Genomic DNA, 6552 nt, shown 5'->3' with positions numbered 1-6552 from the left:
AGTTGAATGCACACATCACAGAGAAGTTTCCCAGAATGCTTCTGTCTACTTTGTATGTGAAGGTATTTCTTTTTTCACCATAGGCCTCAAACCGTTCACAAATATCCCTCTGCAGATACAACAAAAGGACTGTTTCCAATCTGCTAAATCAAAAGATAGGCTCAACTCTGTGAGATGAAAGCACACATCACAAAGAAGTTTCTCAGAAAGCTTCTGTCTAGTTTTTATGTAACGATATTTCCTATTTCACCACAGGCCTCAATGGATTCAAAAATATCCCTTTCAGATTCTACAAAAAGAGTGTTTCTGAACTTCTCAATGAAATGAAAGTTTCAACCCTGTGAGGTGAATGCACACATAAAAAAGAAGTTTCTCAGAATGCTTCTGTCTAGTTTTTATGTGAAGATATTAATTTTTCACCATAGGCCTCAAACTGCTCAGAAATATCCCTTTGCAGATTGAACCAAAAGACTCTTTCCATACTGCTCAATGAAAAGAAAGATTCATCTGTGTGAGATGAATGCACACATAAAAAAGAAGTTTCTCAGAATGCTTCTGTCTAGTTTTTATGTGAAGATATTTCCTTTTTCACCATAGTCCTTAAACCATTCACAATTATCCCTCTGCAGATACTACAAAAAGACTGTTTCCAAACTGCTCCATGAAAAGAAAGGTTCAACTCTGTGAGATGAATGCACACATCAGGAAGAAGTTTCTCAGAATGATTCTGTCTAGTTTTTATGTGAAGATAATTCTTTTTCACCACAGGCATCAAACGGCTCAGAAATATCCATTTGCAGATTGTACAAAAATACTGTTTCCAATCTGCTCAATCAAAAGAAAGGTTCTGCTCTGTGATATGAATCCAGGCATCACAAAGAAGATTCTCAGAAAGCTGCTTTTTAGTGTTTTTGTAAAAATATTTCCGTTTTCACCATAGGCCTAAAAGCACTGCAAATATCCATTTCTGGATTCTACAAAAAGACTGCTTAGAAACTGCTCAATCAAAAGAAAAGTTCAACTCTGTGAGATGAAAGCACACATTGCAAAGCATTTTCTCAGAAAGATTCTGTCAAGTTTTTATGTCAAAGTATTTCCTGTTTCATCGTAGGCTGTGAAGGGCTCACAAATATCCATTTGCATATTTTAAAAAAAGACTGTTTCCAAACTGCTCAAACAAAAGAAAGGTTCAACTCTGTGAGATGAATGCACACATCAGAAAGAACTTTCTCAGAATGCTTCTGTCTAGTTTTTATGTGAAGATATCTCTTTTTCACCTTAGGTCTCAAATGGCTAAGAAATATCCCTTTGCAGATTTTACAAAAAGACTGTTTCCAAACTGCTCAATAAAAATGTTTCAACACGGTGAGATGAATACACACATCAAAAAGAAGTTTCTCAGAAAGCTTCTGTTTTCTTTTTATTTGAAAATATTTCCCTTTTCACCGTAGGCCTCAATGGGCTCAGAAATATCTCTTTGCAGATTCTACAAAATGACTGTTTAGAAAACTGCTGGATCCAAATTACACCATTATGGCTCACACACTGCAGCCTCAACCTCCCCAGGGTTAGGCTATTCCTCAAGGGGTCCTACAGCCTCGGCCTCCCAAAGTGTTGGGGTTACAGGCGTGAGCCACCAGCACCCGGCCTGGGTTAATACATCTGGTCTCACTACGTCTTAACCTCACACCCATGAAGAACTCAAGTCAAGAGAGAGTTGGCAAGAGACTCTCAGCATTCTCTCCCGAAAGCAGTGAGGTGGATGGCAGACGTGTGTCCCGAGCTCCTGGGGTTTTAGGTGACCATGTGTAGAGGAGAGATTTCCAATGTTTCCAGAGAGGCGTGAGCCACAGTTATTTGGGGCATCAGAACACGAGATGGGGTTTCTGACAGCAATTTAAAGGCCAGGAAGGGCCAGAATCTGCCAAGGCCCATGTCCCAGGGTGGGGCCAATGGAACCCAAAGTAGAGGGAGTCAGCCGTCCTCACAGAGAGGACTCCAGCCCTAGGCCCCGCTGTGGAGACCAAATCAGAAGGAAGAGAGTCCTTTGTCCTACATGCCACATCCCTCCACTGAACTTGGGATTGGATCTGTTTCCCAAACATGGGGTGACTTTCGCTTTGCAATGGATCACAAGGGGCCGGGCTTTCCAGAGTCCGCAGGATAAAGAAGTCATTCTGGCTCGGCCACCCCCATCCCCCGGTAACTGGTGAATTTAAATGAGCCGAGGCTGGCCAGGCCGGAGCCGCTACAGGGGGGAGGGTGGTGGGTGGGGTGGGGGTTTCCTGAGGCACTGCAGAAATTGGGCCTTTGCCTCGAGGATGACAGTGCTGCAGGAACCCTTCCAGGCTGCTATATGGCAAGCACTAAACCACTATGCTTACCGAGATGGGGTTTTCCTCACAGAACGCCTTTATGCAGAAGTACACTCAGAAGAAGCCTTGTTTTTAATGGCGACCTGTTCTTACCTCCCAGGAAAGGCCTATAAAGCATATAGACTCTTGAAAAGACACAGTTGTCCTACACCGCAATGCAAATACCTGCTTGCAAAATGTTGTGTTGATCTCAGTAAGCTTGCAGACTGGGAACAAATCTTATCTGGTGGAGTGTTTAATAAGCAGAAAAGCCATGATGATATTGTTACTGAGTTTGGTGATTCAGTTTGCTTTCCCCTTCCATTGTTGGGACGTGTATATTGCAAGACAGATCAGCTTGCCAAAGGATAAGAATGTTACCAAAAGAGACTTGGTTTAAATCCTTTCCTCTGGTATCCCTTTGAATCATTACGTGAAATAGGTGAAAAGCGAGATCCTGACCAAACATTTAAATTCACATCTTTACAGAACTTTAGCAACTGTCTGCCCAACTCTTGCACAACACAAGTACCTAATCACAGTTTATGTCACAGACAGCCTGAGACCATTCTTATGGAAACACCCCAGGACACAACTGAATTAAACAGAGTCAATTTAGAATCTTCCAATTCAAAGTACTCCTTGAATACAGATTCCCCTGTGTCTTTTATTGATTCAGCTGTAATTTCACCTGAAACTATCCCACTGGGAACAGGAAATTCCATATTATCCAAACAGGTTCAAAATAAACCAAAAACTGGTCGAAGTTTATTAACAGGACCAGCAGCTCTTAGTCCATTTACCCCAAGTTTTGGGATTTTGCCATTAGAAACCCCAAGTCCTGGAGATGGATCTTATTTACAAAACTACACTAACACACCTTCTGTAATTGATGTGCCATCCACCGGAGCCCCTTCAAAAAAGTCTGTTGCCAGAATTGGCCAAACTGGAGCAAAGTCTGTCTTCTCGCAGAATGGAAATAGCCGAGAGGTAACTCCAATTCTTTCACTAACAGAAATTTCTGGTCCATAAATAACTACAACACCTCAGGTAATGAGCCCCACTATGACATCTCCCCCAAATGCACTGCATCAAAGAAGTTCATGACTCTTTACTAGTGACAGTTCGACAACCAAGGATAATAGGAAGAAATTAAAAATGAAGTTTCTACCTAAAATCCCAAACAGAAAAACAAAAAGTAAAACTAATAAAGGAGGAATAACTCAATCTAATATAAATGAAAACCTGGAAATTACAAAATTGGACTCTTCCATCAATTCAGAAGAGGAAATATCCACAATCACACCTCAGATTCAGGATTTTAATCTACAAAAAGCAGCAGCAGAAGGCTTAATGAGCCTTCTTCATGAAAGGGGGAAACGTTATTTAGCTTTATGTTCATACCACTGCAAAGAAGCTATAAATATTTTGAGCCATCTACCTTCTCACCACCACAATACTGGTTGGGTACTGTGCCAAATTGGAAGGTCCTATTTTGAACTTTCAGAGTACATGCAAGCTGAAAGAATATTCTCAGAGGTTAGAAGGATTGAGAATTATAGATTCGAAGGCATGGAAATCTACTCTACAACACTTTGGCATCTTCAAAAAATGTCGCTCTTTCATTTCTGTCAAAAGACTTAACAGACATGGATAAAAATTCTCCAGAGGCCTGGTGTGCTGCAGGGAACTGTTTCAGTCTGCAACGGGAACACGATATTGCAATTAAATTCTTCCAGAGAGCTATCCAAGTGGATCCAAATTATGCTTATGCCTATACTTTATTAGGGCGAGAGTTTGTCTTAACTGAAGAATTGGACACAGCGTTAGCTTGTTTTTGAAACGCTATCAGAGTCAATCCTAGACATTACAATGCATGGTAAGTGGTAATGAATTGTAAAGACAAAGTCTTGTTGATGGTTCTGGTAGTCACTAATTTTTCTTGTTAGATAGCTCTTTATTGTCATGAATTTGGTTACTAATACTTAGGAATGGTACATACTGGTCAATAACTTCAAACTAACTTTTTTTATGATATGTATGTCTTCAACAAACTCTTCAGTTAACTAATGATAATAGAATACGAGATGCTTATACTCAACAGTTTCAGTCTTCTACAAAACTTTTGCAGATACTGTAGTTGTGTTTTGTTTGTTTGCTTGTTTAGTTTTGTTACTTGATTTGTTACTTTTTCTTCGAACACAGAAATGGTGATTGGGACAAAAAGTGCTTGGGAAATTGGAAAGGAATAGCCTAATTCACTTATTGGATAATAGAAAAAAACACTGAAAAAGTTCACTAGGTGCTTTTTGACAATGTTCCAGTTTATTAAGTTACTATTAAGAACTTAATGTATCCTTTATTTAGCAGTATCTCTGTTTTACTTTTTCGTATTTGTGTATAAGTAGACACATAGGAAATTACTACCCAGGTCATATTGTTATCAACTGAATAACATATGAAAAAGTTTGGTCCTACTTCTGCCTCAACACCATACTTACTGTTGACATTTATCGTATTTCTCTGGACTGACTTAAAAGTTTAAATATCAAGAAAATGCCAGGCATGGTGGCTCATGCCAGTCATCCCAGCACTTTGGGAGGCCAAGGCGGGCAGATCACAACGTCAAGAGATCGATACCATATGGTGAAACCCCACCTATATTAAAAGTATAAAAATTAGCTGGGCATGGTGTCAGGCACCTGTAGTCCCAACTACTCAGGAGTCTGAGGAAGGATAATCACTTAAACCTGGGAAGTGGAGGTTGCAGTGAGCCAAGATTATGCCATTGCACTCCAGTCTGGGCGACAGAGTGAGACGCCATATCAAGAAAAAAATGAAATAAAAATAAAATAAAATAAAATAAAATGAATATCAAGAGAAAGTATAATTCTGAAGTAGTAACTCTGCGGAAGCTTTTTTGTCATATACGATTATCTTTGGGTTTAGTTATTATAGCAGTTGAATTTTAACACTTGATTTGCTTCTAAATCTGAAGCATTATATTACTAAAATATTTTTTGATTTGTGATTATGTTGTTTAATGGACTATATATCATTTTGCAGTAGTAGTTGCAGTGCCTGAAAGATTGCCAAAAAAATAGTGCTAGCTATTGCTGACCAATGTAACAATCAACTTGCCAATATTGCCATCTCTTCCAATAGCCATGTTCTCCATAATATTTTAAGAACTCAGTTCTTCATAAGGCTTGTGTTGTTTTTGATTTTTTCCCAAGTCTGGTGGATCCTTGTGCTGTTCTTTTTTAAATGTGTTGTCTGTCCAGCTATTCTGCAGGAGTCACATACTTAAAAACATTAACCATATCAAAAATTGTGTTTCAAGGAGGATTATTCAGACTGGCATGCTTTTAGTAGGAGGAGTTTAAATGCTGACGTATTTAGGTAACTCTAAATACTGAGCAACTTTATTCTATCTAAAAATAGATAGACTTTCTTTTCTTTTCACTTTTACTATCATTAGCGCCATGTTTAATACCTTTTCTTCATCTATAACACAATTATAACGATATACAAAGCCACTCAAATAAAGCAGATATATTGTGCTTTAAAAAAAAAAAAAGAAGTCTTTATATGGCACACAATGAGGTGTGACTCAAATCTAGAATCTCCAGTAAAAACCAATGAAACAGGGTCAAATCCTGTGTCTACTAAAAATAAAAAAATGAGCCAGGTGTTGTGGTGCTGAGGCAGGAGAATCACTCTAACCCAGGAGACAGAGGTTGCAGTGAGCTGAGATCATGCCACTGTACTCCATCCATGGGGGGACAGAGCAAGACTCCCTCTCAGAAGCAAACAAACACAGAAAGCCAATAAAGTTGTTTAACTCAAAGTGTCAGGCTCAAGTCTCTTGACAGGATACATTCAGCACCTGGGGAAACATTGATGGGTGGAGTGGAATCTATTTTGTGGCCTCAAGGAAGGGTTTGAGAGACAGTCCTGCAAACGTGACGGCCTAAAGAAGCCCCTCTGCCCAAGAAGCGATATTCATTTGTATCCTGTAGCCACCCACGAGGGAGAATCGGGCTCTCTACAGACCCCCAACCCCCACCCCACCCCACCCCAACCCACCCCCCCACTTCGTGAAATGAGCTCTCACTCCATCAGGCTGTATTCAGGCCGTGTGGTTTTGTAACCTCCAGCGTGTGTGCCTGGGTTGTGGGGTGGGGTTGGGGCGGCT

General features: G+C 40.0%; 1 pseudogene; it reads left to right on the top strand.

Moving 5' to 3' along the window:
- Positions 1-2321: 2321 nt before the first annotated feature.
- On the top strand, positions 2322-4237 carry LOC129053578 (cell division cycle protein 27 homolog; annotated as a pseudogene).
- The last annotated feature ends 2315 nt before the right edge of the window (positions 4238-6552 follow it).

This window comes from Pongo abelii, chromosome 23 (genome assembly GCF_028885655.2).
Source record: "Pongo abelii isolate AG06213 chromosome 23, NHGRI_mPonAbe1-v2.0_pri, whole genome shotgun sequence".
Classification (NCBI taxonomy): Eukaryota; Metazoa; Chordata; class Mammalia; order Primates; family Hominidae; genus Pongo; species Pongo abelii.
This window is presented reverse-complemented; position numbering and strand designations above follow the sequence as displayed.